Source organism: Lactuca virosa, chromosome 7, assembly GCF_052849685.1.
Source record: "Lactuca virosa cultivar CGN04683 chromosome 7, Lactuca_virosa_CGN04683_v6, whole genome shotgun sequence".
Lineage (NCBI taxonomy): Eukaryota > Viridiplantae > Streptophyta > Magnoliopsida > Asterales > Asteraceae > Lactuca > Lactuca virosa.
The window spans coordinates 184935725-184951099 of record NC_136432.1 but is presented as its reverse complement, the minus strand read 5'-3'; the positions used below and the strand labels follow the sequence as shown (position 1 = coordinate 184951099).

The following is a 15375-nucleotide window of genomic DNA, read 5'->3' as shown; positions in this document are numbered from 1 at the left end:
ATTTTAACCCCAAAATCAATTCTGATTAATTTCTGGTTAACAATTAATTAAACATAATGATTTCTTATTAATATATTAATCTTTTAACATATTAATAAATCATTTATATTAATTCATTAATCTTATAAATTAATATCTCTCCTTTCATAATTTCCTTGTCCAGTTGCTAGGTTGAGGGCAACCCAAAAGGACTGTGCTGCTATCAATTCAAGTACATACCAATTATAGTTATGGGCTTAGACACCTAATCCAACAGTCTCCCACTTGGATAAGTCTGTAACTATAATTGCTAGTATGCCTTCTAAATTTGACCAGCAAATTGTAGCTTCCAAAAGCTGCTGCCGAACTCTGACCCAGTCAGTTACGTGTCCTAAGATAAGTGATCATATAACCCTTCGTTCTGCTTGATATCCCCAGACAAAAGACATGGAATGTAATCAATCTGTTTGTCCAGAATCTATGTTTCCCGATTCCTGATTTGTGATGATGTAGGACTTCTAATCGAACACATCAATTTAGTCCTGGCTGGGCCCAGCACATAAGTCAACACCAAATCATCGAGGGGCCCACAGATATCGCTTTTCCTGTTAGGGCAAAAGGAACGAATAAACGTTGACTCATATGCTTGTATCTTTTACTCATCAAATTATGCATGACAATACGTTTTATAACACCAAGTTACTGATGCGTTTTCGTATCACCAATGCACAACCGACTTGTAAATTACAACTTATATATCTTCGTTTCAAGATTATAAGATAATATCGTCTCAGTATTACTCGTGATGAATTCCATGAAGTAATACTCTGAGCGAGGGTTTATCCAATACTCAAATCTCAATTTCTGAGTACTCATGAACGTTGCAGCAATTCTATTGCCATGTCTATCCTTAGACAATCTGCAATCCAATTCATGACAGTCTTAATTCACTACTTACTTCCAAGAGTACGAGCGACTGTGGAGTTTGAATAATCTCATTATTCAGGAAGTAAAACATGCAAAAATGAAACACAATAATAAACAATCGACAAAAGGTAGTAGCCAAACTTATAAATAATACTTTATTATTTAATCACAAAAAGTCAATTACATTTACTTTGTTACAAGTTTCAAAAACTAATCTAACTACTAAAACTAATATCATCTTTCAGTCCTATGCTCCGAGCATGCTGAATATGCTTAGCCCTACTCAGACCCTTTGTGAGAGGATCTGCTGGGTTATCTTCAGATGACACCCTCTTTACTATAAGATGGCCTTCTTCTACTCTATGTCTGATGAAATGGTACTTTCTGTCGATATGTCTGGTCTTACCATGATCTCTCGGTTCCTTTGTCAAGGCAACCGCTCCTTCATTATCGCAGAAGAGTTCCATAGGCTCCTGGATGGTTGGAACAACTCCGAGATCCCCGATGAAGTTCCTCAACCAAGCTGCTTCTTTCGACGCTTCACTTGCTGCAATGTACTCTGATTCACAAGTAGAATCAGCCACCGTATTTTGCTTGGAACTCTTCCAAGTAACTGCTCCTCCATTCAGTAAAAATACCCAGCCCGACTGAGAACGGAAGTTATCTCTATCCGTCTGAAAGCTGGCATCACTGTAACCATCTACTCTCAAAGTATCACTGCCACCAAGCACAAGAACCCAGTCCTTTGTCCTTCGCAAATACTTGAGTATATTCTTAACTGCTATCCAATGAGCTCTACCTGGGTTTCCCTGATAGCGACTGACCATGCTCAAAGCAAATGCCACATCAGGGCGAGTACATGTCATAGCGTACATGATCGATCCGACAGCGGAAGCATAAGGTACACGACTCATGTCATCTATTTCAACATCTGTACTCGGGCATTGAGTCTTACTCAATTTGGTATTGCTCTGGATAGGTAGCTCTCCCTTCTTGGAATTTTCCATACTAAACCTCTTTAGTACCTTATCCAAGTATGTGCTCTGACTAAGTCCAATTAGTCTCTTCTTTCTATCTCTCAATATTCTAATCCCAAGAATATAGGCAGCTTCTCCAAGGTCTTTCATTGCAAAACACTTTCCAAGCCAAGACTTAACCTCTTTCAAGGTTGGAACGTCGTTACCAATGAGTAATATGTCATCGACATATAACACCAGAAAAGTTACTATACTCCCACTAGCCTTGATATACACACAAAACTCATCTTCACTTCTAGAGAAACCAAACTCTTTGACTTTCTCATGGAAGCAAAGATTCCAACTGCGAGATGCTTGTTTCAATCCATAAATGGATTTCTCAAGCTTGCACACTCTATTGGGAAACTTTGCATCAACAAAACCCTCTGGCTGACTCATGTAAACATCTTCAGCCAACTTCCCATTAAGGAAAGCAGTTTTGACATCCATCTGCCAGATTTCATAATCATGAAAGGCAGCTATGGCGAGCAATATCCTAATAGATTTAATCTTAGCCACTGGCGAAAAGGTCTCATCATAGTCAACCCCTGGGGTTTGAGTAAAACCTTTTGCAACCAGTCGAGCCTTGAATGTATGCACATTCCCATCCATGTCTGTCTTCTTCTTGAAGATCCATTTGCACCCAACTGTCTTGCGACCTGGTGCACTATCAACCAAATTCCAAACTTGGTTGTCATACATGGACTTAATCTCATTGTCCATTGCCTCTTTCCACTTGGAAGCCTCTGGGCCTGCCATTGCTTCCTTATAAGTGACTGGTTCATCTAAGTTTACCAGTGTTCTGTCACTTATGAATGTGTCACCATCTGAAGTAATATGAAAACCATACAACTCAGGTGGCACACTCACCCTAGTGGATCTTCTAAGAGGTAATGAGTTATCAATTGGTTCAACAGGAACTGTTTCCTCTGGTTGAGTGCTAGTGTCATCTAAGGTTCCTTCATTGGCTGACTCTTGAATTTCTTCAAGGTCAATAGTGCTCCCACTGTCCTCTTTGAATATGAGCTCTCTTTCAAGAAAGACTCCTCTTCGTGCTACAAAGACCACGTTCTCACTAGGCCTGTAGAACAAATATCCAAAAGACTGCTTTGGGTAACCAATGAAAACACATTTCTCACTTCTAGCTGCTAGCTTGTCGTGAGTCTCTCATCTTACGAAAGCTTCACAACCCCAGACTTTAATATGTGCTAACGAGGGAACTTTCCCTGTCCACATTTCGTGAGGTGTTTTGGCAACCTTCTTTGTAGGGACAAGATTGAGGATGTGGGCGGCTGTCTCTAAGGCATACCCCCAGAAGTGAATAGGAAGCGAAGCCCGACTCATCATAGAACGAACCATGTCTAACAAGGTTCGATTGCGCCTCTCAGCTACACCATTTAACTGTGGTGTCCTAGGAGGAGTCAATTGTGAGACTATCCCACATTCTTTCAGATAGTCGTTAAACTCGATACTAAGATACTCCCCGCCTCTATCGGATCTAAGTATCTTTATCTTTCTGCCCAATTGATTTTCGACTTCATGTTTAAACTCTTTGAACTTTTCAAAAGTTTCTGACTTATGCTTGATCAAGTAGATATATCCATATCTGCTATAATCGTCAGTGAAAGTCACATAGAATCGATTAGCATCTCTTGTAGTTGATCTGAAGGGCCCACACACATCTGTGTGTATGAGATCCAACAGACCTTCACCTCTTTCACAAGACCCTGTGAATGGTGATTTTGTCATCTTTCCCAAAAGACAAGATTCACACATATCATCTTACTTCAGGTTAAATGATTCCAACACTCCATCCTTTTGGAGTTGGGCTATGCGTTTCTTGTTAATGTGTCCAAGACGACAATGCCACAAGCATGCCTTGTCTACACTATTAGACAAGTCAATATTAAGTACACTATTTCCTAAGCTATCAACACAAGTCACTGTTTCATACACACCATTACAAGGCAAAGCTTCAAACATAAAAACACCATTCTTATAAACAGAAATTGAACCATTCAAATCATTAAAAGAATATGTAAAACCTTGTCTGAACAATGCATGAAATGAAATAATGTTTCTCGTCATCTCAGACGAATAGCAACAATTTATTAAATCTAATCTAACATCATTACTAAGCAGAAGCTGATAAACTCCGATCTTGGTTACTGGTGAAGACTTTCCGTTTCCCATGATCAGGTTTATCCTTCCTCGCTCTATCTCCTCACTTTCCTTTAGACCCTGCAAATCAGAACAGATATGAAAACCACATCCTGTATCAAGGACCCATGAACGAGAAGATAATGAGTTATTAGTAGAAATAGTGTAAATACCTGCCGAAGATGGCTTCACTTTGCCATCCTTGATATCTTGCAGATATTGTGGGCAAGATCTCTTCCAATGCCCTTTTTGGTTGCAGTAAAAGCAAACTGCCTCTTTTGGATCAGAAACATGGGGAGTGGAACCATTGGGCTTAGCCTTTGGGCCATTACTAGATGGCCCAGCTTGAGCCTTGCTCTTCCAGTTTTGCTTGGGAGGACCTTTCCTCTTTTTCCCCTTTCCCTGTCCAATAGCCAAAACAGGGGCACTAGCAGGTGTGGAGGGTATACTTTTACCCTTCATCCCTGCCTCAGCTGTCTGCAACAAGTTGTGCAATTGGGCCAAGGTCTGCTCAGTATTGTTCAAATGGTAAGTTAGAATAAACTGACCATAACATTCAGGAAGTGAGTTCAAGACCATGTCAATGGCCAATTCCTCATCAAAGTGAATATTGAGCTTGACCAAACGCTCTATGTAGCGTTGCATTCTTTGCACATGTGACACCACCGACTCCCCATCTTTCATCTTGCAAGCCATGAGTGACTTGACTACTTCAAACTTTTCTTGACGAGCTCGCTTATGGTACTTTTCCATAAGGTCCTTGTTCATCTCGAAAGGCCAGTAGTCCTCATAGTACCTCTGCAGTTCTGGGGACATAGTTGCCACCATGATGCATGCCACTTTGGTAGCATCATCGTAATGTTTCTTGTAGGCAGCAAGATCTTCAGGAGTAGCCTCATTCTCATCAAGCTCTTTGAGCTCCTTTTCAAGAACATATTCTTTGTTCTCGAAACGAAGAGCCATCTTGATGTTGCGCATCCAATCGTTATAGTTTGAGCCATCCATAACGACTTTGGAGCAGATATTGAGCAAAGAGAAGTTTTGGTTGGAGGAGGACGAAGCAGAAGTGTTTCCAGGAGTAGACATCTGAAAAGAAAGAAAGTTTTAGTTAGATTTCAAGATACCTTAATAAAATAACCCAAAGATATAATATCAAGGTTAGGATCCAACTATGAAGATTCACAACTTAGAAATGGGATGCCGAGATCCAAGTGCAAATTTCATAAAGGTAGGTGAATGACGATTCACCAATTCCACCATTAGACGAAACAAACGAAGTGAAATTCCTAATTCTTTTGAGATACATTGAAACTATTCAATGGCATGTTTTGATCTCAGATTATGCTCTTCTATTTGTGACTGGGATGCCGAGGATCACAAACAAGATGTGAATAACCATGCAAATGTGCTTGGTAACCTCATTTTCTTTATCATTAACTATTGATGTGCTGGTAAACCACACACGCTCCATCAAAATGACAATTGTGAGATACCCATTACTACTCTTTATTAGTGCCTTTTAGTGTGCTGGTTAACCACACACGCTCCACTAACGACCAATAAAGCATAATGTGCAATTTCATGGATTAGCATACTTTTCACATTTTTCCTAAAGTAACTAGAGTTGGGATTTTGAAAAATAATGTTCTAGTACTTTCTTTAATATCATTATACTTTTAATGAGAAGTAGTTGTCCTATCAAATCCGTTCTGCTAACGACCCTCCACTAATCAAGGAAGCGGTGGGTGAGAGTGGACACCCATTCAACTACCATTTTATAGGCAGTTTCCTTATACCCCCCTTATAGATTAGCTTCGTGAATGAGGCATACTAGCGATTTGACTGACCATATTCTTATACATATATAATATTAAACTTTTAATTATAATATATATATAAGGTGTGTTTTAAAACATTTTAAAACTTCAAGGGTTTATAAATTTCGAAATTTAAGCTATTAAATTTAAATTTAAATAAACCAATTAACTAGATTTAATATTTATCTTTTAATTAACTATTAATCAAATTATTAAATCTTGTAAGGATTATCTAATTAAATTAATCCATTAATTTAATCCTAATCCTTATCCCTCTAAATTTCGAAAAATAGGGTAAGGATAATTATCCAATTAATCTGATTAAGTAACAATTATCCAAAACAAGAAACCCTAAAACTTCTAAGCAAATTTCGAAATTTACAAGGGAGGAGGCTAGGGTTTTCAAAACCCTAACCCTAATTTCGATTAGGGTTCTTTGGAGGCTAGGGTTTTCGAAAAAACCCTTTGATCCAAAACCCTAGAAATCGAAAATTTGGCCTTTAGGGTTTAATAGCTATAAACCCTAATTTGCAATTCAACAATTGTAGCAATTCAATTTAAAACAACAATGTCTCTGATACCACTGATGGGTTTTAGGTAAAACAAATAAACTAGAAAAACAATTCCTAAGTTCACATGCAACCTACTTTGGATCTATGTTTTAACTATTGAACATATAACTTTGAATTGCAAAACAAGAACCCTAGAGGAGAGAGGCTATTTTCGAAAATAATAAACTAGGGTTTAGGGTTTACATACCTTTCAATTGTTATAGCAAACAATTGATATTCCCTTGATCTTGATCTTGATCTTCTTGGAAGCTTTAGCACCACAAGTGTAATGCCTCTAATGGAATCACACCCAATGACTAGCAAGAAGGAAAGTAGAAGAGAGAGGGGAGAGGGAGTATGCAAAATCTCGGCCTTAGGGTTTCTTCAAAAGAAAGAGTGACCAAAAACATGAACCAGAAGGCTCCTTATATAGCTGAGGGATTTAGGGTTTAAGGGAAACCCTAGTTATCCTTTGCTTAGGGCCTAAGCAAACCCAAAGGCCTTATCCAAGCCCCTATGGACGAAATTATTAGGGTTTCCCCTAAAGATTTCGTCCACCCTCTTCCAAGGGGGTTCTAGAGCCTTCCACTCAACTATTAGATAATTGCAAACTAGTCCCTGTACCTTATAATTAATTCTTTTAACCCCAAAATCAATTCTGATTAATTTCTGGTTAACAATTAATTAAACATAATGATTTCTTATTAATATATTAATCTTTTAACATATTAATAAATCATTTATATTAATTCATTAATCTTATAAATTAATATCTCTCCTTTCATAATTTCCTTGTCCAGTTGCTAGGTTGAGGGCAACCCAAAAGGACTGTGCTGCTATCAATTCAAGTACATACCAATTATAGTTATGGGCTTAGACACCTAATCCAACACATATGTACTTCTATATCTGACTTCTTTCTTAATGATTGAATACTCACCTAAAGTAAGGAGTTCTTGATTACCGGGGTATATCAGGAAGTGGGAAACATGTTCTACAACATCTAAAATTGAACCATTTAATAGGTTGTCTGTAGATCTTGCTGCTTAATTTAAGTGGACAACAATATCCTTGGTTGTCGTCAGCTAAATGTCCATTTAGGAATATATATCACAATGACTTGTCACTTATAATCTGTCCAAATTGTCAACATCCTTTGTATTTAAGTGGACCACAATACCGGTGATTGGCCAGATCTAGACATGCAGACGTGTGCTGATAAACGATATTGGATTGCTTAAAAACTTTGATCCCAAATCACTCTTAAAGTTAGCTAATATTTTTGTTTTTGTTAAATTTGTTCATAGTTTTCCTCTATGAAAAAATTTAAGGGGGAGAATTAAAAAAAATTCAAAAATCAAACAAAAATCAGAAAATGAAAAATCCAAAAATAGTGTTATTTCTGTTTTATTTCTTGTTCAGAAAAAATCAAAAATCCAAAAATATTTTTGTTTCCGTTTTGTGTGCTAAATTTTCTTTTAGTTTTGTTTTGTCTTGAAAAGTGAATTCAGGTGTATATGAGACTCATGGAGACTGTATCGATACTTTCTGAGCCAAGGCTTCATCCGTAATCATCGAAGAATTCTCATTTGAAGGAGCCAGAAATGAAAACTATTCTTTCAACATTCAATTTTTCTACCCCAGAAGCAAGGTGAAGCTGTACTTGAAGATTATGTGACAGATTGCATTGAAGCCTCCTCAATCAATTTGCTGCTATCTTGTACCTGCTGAAGTGATCCAGAAGTTTCGTTCTCTATTCTCTCTGAAGATTCTCATGCTGAAAGCACTATCTTTCAAGAATCTTATCAAGAAGCCTCATCACCCAATGTGCGTTCAGAGTCAAATTTTGAAGAAAAGCCCAACTGCTCGAGATGAAGTCGTTCATTGAAGATTTAACAAGTTCATCTTGAAGTTGTGAAGAATTTGAAGATTAATGTTGAAGCCAAGCTCCCAATGAAGATTAACAAGAAAAGTCAGCTACTTTTTTAGGGGGAGCTTGTTGGGTTAATTAGAAAATAAAGCTATAAACCACGGGGGAGATTGTTGGGTCAAAATATTGGTTTATACTTTGCTTTTCTAGGAAAATGTATTTTTCAGTCTAGGACCATAAACAGCTTGGTGTTTACGGCTGTATGTGTGTTTACGACCATAAACCCATTTACGGCCCATGTTCCCCAAGTATATATATATATATATATATATATATATATATATATATATATATATATATATATATATATATATATATATAGGTGTTAGGGGTGAGGAGTGGTTGATGAACAGAAGAGAGTGTATGGTCTAGAGAAGCTTAAGTGTGTGTTTTCCAAGGTGTGTTCTAGTGAGAGAAATTGAATCTTGTGTAAGGATCTTCATTCATATTCATTCAATACATCATAGATTCAAGTTATTCTTCATTAGATCTTGTATCATCCGTTTGATCGGGATTCCACACCATCAAACGGATCTGATTGGTACACAAGCAGATTGGGGACTTACAATACTTTTATTAAGACCACTTAAGAAGAACTTACACTTTGAGAAACTACTACAAACATTGTTTTCTTTGAAGTGTTTCTCGGATGGTTTGAAGCAAATGATCTGCACACCTATTGATAAGCCTCTTAGGAAGCTTCTAGATACCACACTACACTTATTACTCACTAAATAACTTTAGAACTATCTATCATACTCTATAAGCTTCCATATGTTTCTAGAACATTCAATCATGTTCTAGAGAAGACTATGACATTCTATTGTCTTCTAGAATGTTCCATAAACTTCCACGGTCTTCCATATTTTTCTAGAGTAGTCTAGAGTCTTCCGGCGTCTTCTAGACTCCTCCATAGTATTCGATAATATTCTAGAATTTTCCAGACTATTCTAGAACAAGCTAACGTCTTCTAGACACTAACATTCATTCTATTAGGCTAATCTCCATTGGGCTAGTGATGATCTTCAATAATTAAAGGGGCACGTTTTTTAGAACAACATCAAATGGTCATATTTGTGGGAATAATAAATTTAAAGTAGTCAGTGAAAACAAAAACTATTCAAAACTTTAAAATTGCGTCCTTGAATACTTAAATTTCCAACTTTCTATTAGTTTTCTTTCACGTTACACTTTTTAACTATTTCCACTATTCCATTGTGTGCAAAAGTGGAGGGGATGGAGATCCATTTAGCTTATTAAACTTATAATAAAACATTATAAATTTTTATTTTTTTAGAAAAATAGTCATTTTATCTTAGTCTGGGACGAGAACCAAAACAAAGTAAAAGCATAGGGACAGTTCAAGTAAAGAATCAAGAAGTAGGGCTTTGGCCAGATGTTCTTGCTACATTTAATCGTTAAATTGCAAATAGTAGAATGTTGCTCTTCCTTGAAAATACCAAAAAAGGGGGCAGAATATATATATATATATATATATATATATATATATATATATATATATATATATATATATATATATATATATATATATATATATATAAAAGGACCAATGATTAGTTCACGTTGCACCAATGAAAATCTTGTCAAAGTTTTAAATATAAAAGTTGCTCGATCTAAACCAAAAGATCACGTAAACTGAACTTGAAAGGTACTTCATTTGACTACCCTAAATGAGCCTAGGCATACAAACCAAGAAAGTTTAATCGTTTGAAGGATATTTTGTTGTTTTGTTATACTTAGTCAATGGTTTTTAGTCAAAGTCATACTATTTTGGCTCTATTAGCTGATTCTTTATCTACCTTTTATTTTTCCCTCTTCATCTATGTATCTAGATCTTTCATTTCTTATCTAGTTATATGGCTGAATGTTAAACAAAGACATCGTCTTTATGATACATCTCATGTCTACAAACAAATATAATATTATATATACCCCTTTTTTATGGCTCCATACTTGAATCACTTCAACATGTTGCAAATCATCACCCTTCTTTATGTAATGGTCACAGTCACATGCGCTGGATCATCGGTAAGCCATGATGAAGAATGCTCAGCCTTGTTTCAGTTTAAGCAAAGCATAATTCATCAAGATGATGCGGCTTGTGCTGCCAGTTGGTTTCAGACATTTGACTCTTGGAAACCCACAAGCAATCCATCGTCAGATGCTGGTTTTGATTGTTGTGTGTGGTATGGGGTGGAGTGCAGCAACGACCATGAGTACCGTCATGTGGTTGCCCTTGACTTGAGCGAAAGGTTTCTTTGTGGGCATATCAGCTCTAGCAGCAAGCTCTTCAGCCTTGTGCATCTTCAAAGCCTCAACCTTGCCATGAATGACTTTGATGAATCTGAAATACCATCTGAGATTGGTCGTCTAAAGCAATTAAGAAGCCTCAATCTCTCTGATTCTGGGTTTAGTGGCCAAATACCGAATGAAATGTCGCAGTTGGTGCAATTGTTTTCTTTAGATCTTTCAAGGAATCCACTAAAGCTTGAAAGTCCTAGTGGCCTCAAGAAACTACTGCAAAACATAACAGGACTCAAAGAACTCGATCTCTCCGGGGTTGACATTAGTTCTTTTGTGCCTCATTTCTTGGCCAACTTTTCTTCTTTGAGGTCAATAAGGTTATCTGATTGTTCGCTTTGGAATGAATTCCCTTCCACTATTCTTGGGCTACCAAAGTTGAAAATTCTTGACGTGGCGTCCAATACCAACCTCACCGGATCTTTACCTGAATTTTATAACAACAGTTTACTTGAACATGTGAATCTATCTTTCACTGGTTTCTTAGGGCGCATTCCAAGTTCACTCAATAACATGACCCGGCTCACTACATTGGGTCTTGGTAGCAATAAGTTCACTGGCTTTGTTCCTTCATTGGTTGGTCTTTCCGGACTCCATGTTTTGCAACTTGATGGTAACAAATTCAAGAATGGTTGCTTCCCTAATTGGCTTGGCAAACTGACTAAACTTAGTGAACTATATCTAGCTAATATGAGCATAAACTGTGAAATCCCACACTTTCTTGCAAACCTAACCAAACTTGGTGTTGTTTCAATCGAAAGAAATTCACTTATTGGGCATATACCATCCTCGTTTTTCAACCTCACCCAACTAAGAAGGTTAAACCTTAAGTATAATCAATTGCAAGGACCAATTTCAAGGTCATTTTCCAACTTCGAAAGTCTTCAATATCTTGGCCTACGTATGAATAATTTCTGTGGTAGGGTAGATCTAGGCATATTCCTAGGACTCAACAACCTCGAAACTCTTTACTTAAGTGATAACAACATATCATTAGTGGTCACCAACAACTACACCAATACCACCTTACCACATTTAAAAGTCTTAGACCTACAATCATGTAACTTGAAGGAGTTTCCAGCCTTTTTGCGCTTTCAAAATAAAATGACAGCCTTATTTTTCGGCTTCAACAAACTTGATGGCCTGATACCAGTGTGGATTTGGAACAACAGCCAAGAAACATTACAACAGTTTGATGTTTCAGATAACTCCATCACTGGCTTTCATAAACATCCACATTTTCTACCATGGCGATTTTTGGAAGGTTTTTTCATCGGTAATAATCACATAGGAGGACAACTACCAATTCCACCACAAACCACAACTGTTTATTCAGCCCCAAACAATTATTTGACAGGAGAAATACCAGAATTGATATGTGAAGTGAAATCTATTCAACTGTTAGATTTGTCTTCTAACAACATGAGTGGAACTCTACCTCCATGTTTGGGTAACTTAAGCAATTCTCTGTTGGTTTTGGATCTGAGACGAAATAACTTTGATGGTACAATGATGAATGCGTTTATGCTAGGAAGCCCTTTGAGAAGTATTGATTTGAGCGAAAATCAATTTACGGGTCAGCTGCCAAGGTCATTGATAAATTGTACAAATTTAGAGGTTCTCTCTCTTGGAGATAACCTTTTTGATGATGTATTTCCTTCTTGGTTGGGAACCCTTTCCAATCTACAAGTTCTGGTTTTGCGGTCCAACAAATTTTCTGGTGCACTTCAAGGTTCCGCAACTGTGTGGCAACAGTTCCCTAAGTTGCGGATCATAGACCTCTCTAACAATGCTTTTAGTGGTCATTTGCACCATAAATACTTCCAAACATGGGATTCCATGAAATCCGTTTATGATGGCAAATCATATGTTATGGAAACCAATATGTCCTTCAAATCATTCAGTATAAACTCGGTATACTAGATGACAATAGTACATAAAGGTGTCAGAACAAGGTTTGAAAAGATTTTAACCATTTTCACGGCTATTGATCTCTCTTGTAACCATTTTGTAGGAGAAATCCCGCAATCACTCCAAGATCTTCAAGGGCTTCAATCACTCAATCTTTCCAACAATCATTTTACTGGACAAGTCATGCAGTCCTTGGGATACCTAAAGAATCTTGAATCTATGGATCTCTCCCAAAACAAGTTATCTGGAGAAATTCCTCAACAGTTGGTGCAACTCAACTTCCTTTCCATTTTCAATGTGTCATTCAACCATCTTGGTGGGCGCATACCCACAGGGCAACAATTTAATACATTTGAGAATGATTCCTACAAGGGGAATCCTGGATTATGCGGAAAACCTTTATCCATGAAATGTCAAGGTTCAAAAGCGTCAAGACGTCCACCAGCAAGCAATGCGTCAGAGTTTCTCTTCCCAAGTGAAAGAATTGATTGGATCATCATATTTTGTGGAGTTGGAAGTGGGCTGGTTGTTGGGGTTGTTATTGGAAATCTTCTATATAAAAGGTGTAGTGATCGGTTCACAAAGAGGAAAGACAGATGGGTAAGGCCACTTTGTAACACAAAGAGAAACCAAGGTACAAAAATTCGGTTATCTTACATTACAACTTCCAAGATAATAATTTATTATATTTATGTGGTCTCTACCCCTCAACAAAATTGAAAATATTTTATGTATTGTATCTACAAATATATAATACTGTAATACATATGTTTCTCAACTTTTTCTTATTAACAATTACTCTTAGTTTTTCATCATTTATCAAAAAATTTAATCAAATTATATGTTAAGCAAAATATGCATCTTCGCATAGAAGGTATTATTAACATACTTTAATTTCAAAATACAAAAGAGTTTTTTTTTTTTTTTTTTTTTTTTTTTTTACTTTAACTTGGATGTTTTTGCTCGGTTATGTGATGTCGGTCTATGTTTAAAACATGATATTTGTTTATGGTACATTTGTCATGACGTTTTTCATAGCTATATTTGTTTTGAATGTGTTATATATAGTTTTCTGAAAAACACATTTTACGACCATGGGTGTGGTATTTTCTATTTGTAGTAAACCATGAATTACCAACATAAAGCTCACATTAGCATGTATCTCAGGAGTATCATAGCTTCATGTTCGAAGAGCAAGGAGAAGGTGCAGCAGGCATTCAAGGGATTTTAGTCTGTTTTACCGTTGAGTATGTTTATTACAAGTCAAAGATTATGTTGATGTAAGGTTAGTGACATAATTTAGTAAGATTTCCACTGTTTAAGTTTTTTGTTTTTGGTGGCATGATCATGGACTTTGGGTTGTGTCAATATGAGTTTTAAAAGAAAAATGATGAATATGAGATGCATCAGATTGGATTATTTTGTATGAGTGTGAGTGTGCTTTTCCCAAATTCAGGATACCAATGAAGTTGTCTCTGTTTTTCATTACTATGTTAAACTCACTGATTTCAATTTCAAATGTAACAATCGTCATCCTGGAGGCTAAAGATGATATACTAAGATGGATTATATCAATTAAAATATATATATCTAACAATTTCTGTTGTATACAAATACTTTATAAAATTCTTGTTGGGAATTCTGTGTCAAGGTGTTTACTGCTTTTTCTTTCATGCTTCTAAAAAATATCATGAACCTTAACACCTACGATGTGTTTAATTAGTTTCACTAACATCAATTTCTCCACTAAAATCAACAATAACCCATATGACGAAGAATTCCAAAAATCTATCGAATTCTACGTCAATCATTCAGCTTGATTCTAATCTCTTTTGGGTTGATTCCGAAGCTTGAATATGGTTATATCTTAATAAAAAAATATACTTTATCATCAATTCGATCAAAATCAAAATAATACATCAGATTAAGGCACATACCTTGCTCAAACCGACCTAGATGAAGGATTACAGTAGCACAGATACAAAAATATAACGATTGCTGACTTCCAATTGCCGATGTATGCTGCCTTACACCTGCCTTCACCAAAACATATATGAAAGAGTTTACCAAATTCGATTTTATATTTTGACAGTTTAACAAATTACACGTTAGTCCTCTGCTTTGAATGTTTTTCTTTTAAACCCCGATTTTTATATTATTGCTTAATATCCTTTTACCGTTTCACACTTAATTATTTGTTTTATCTCAAAACTGATACAATTTCTGATATTTCCTTTACTGAGGTCTCTTCAGCTGAATAAAATCAATATTTGACAGATTGCCTTTGTTTGATTTCATCACTTATGTCTTCAAGCTTTTCATTAACTATAGAGCTTCTAACTTGAATCCCACAAAACTAACCAATCATGTAATAGAAACACATACAAAAGCGAAAGACAAAAAATCACATGAAAACAAGATGATATTGTTAAAGTTATGCCACCTCAAGAATCATGTATTTAAACAATAAACTGCAAAATTCAAATCCACCATCAGATCACAAAATGTTGAAATGTTTCAAATAAAAATCCAGTTTGACTTGTCATACATACGTCTATGGCTCATGGTGTATGAGATTAACATTTAAACAATCATGCGGAAAGTACCACATTGACCAAATGTTAGCCCAAATCCCAAGTTTAACAGCTGCATGTTCATCAACCTTTTCACAGCGCACCCACTTCATTTCATCAAAATCTAGTTTGTGAAGCCAGTCCAAATTAATCATCACATACAAGTTTGCAGCTGTACTTACAAACTCC

General features: G+C 36.2%; 1 pseudogene across 1 annotated transcript; it reads left to right on the top strand.

Moving 5' to 3' along the window:
* Positions 1-10293: 10293 nt before the first annotated feature.
* Positions 10294-14227, top strand: LOC145123813 (receptor-like protein 7; annotated as a pseudogene). The gene is made up of 2 exons (XR_013715336.1): positions 10294-13247; positions 13781-14227. The product of XR_013715336.1 is annotated as a receptor-like protein 7 (transcript).
* Positions 14228-15375: the final 1148 nt, after the last annotated feature.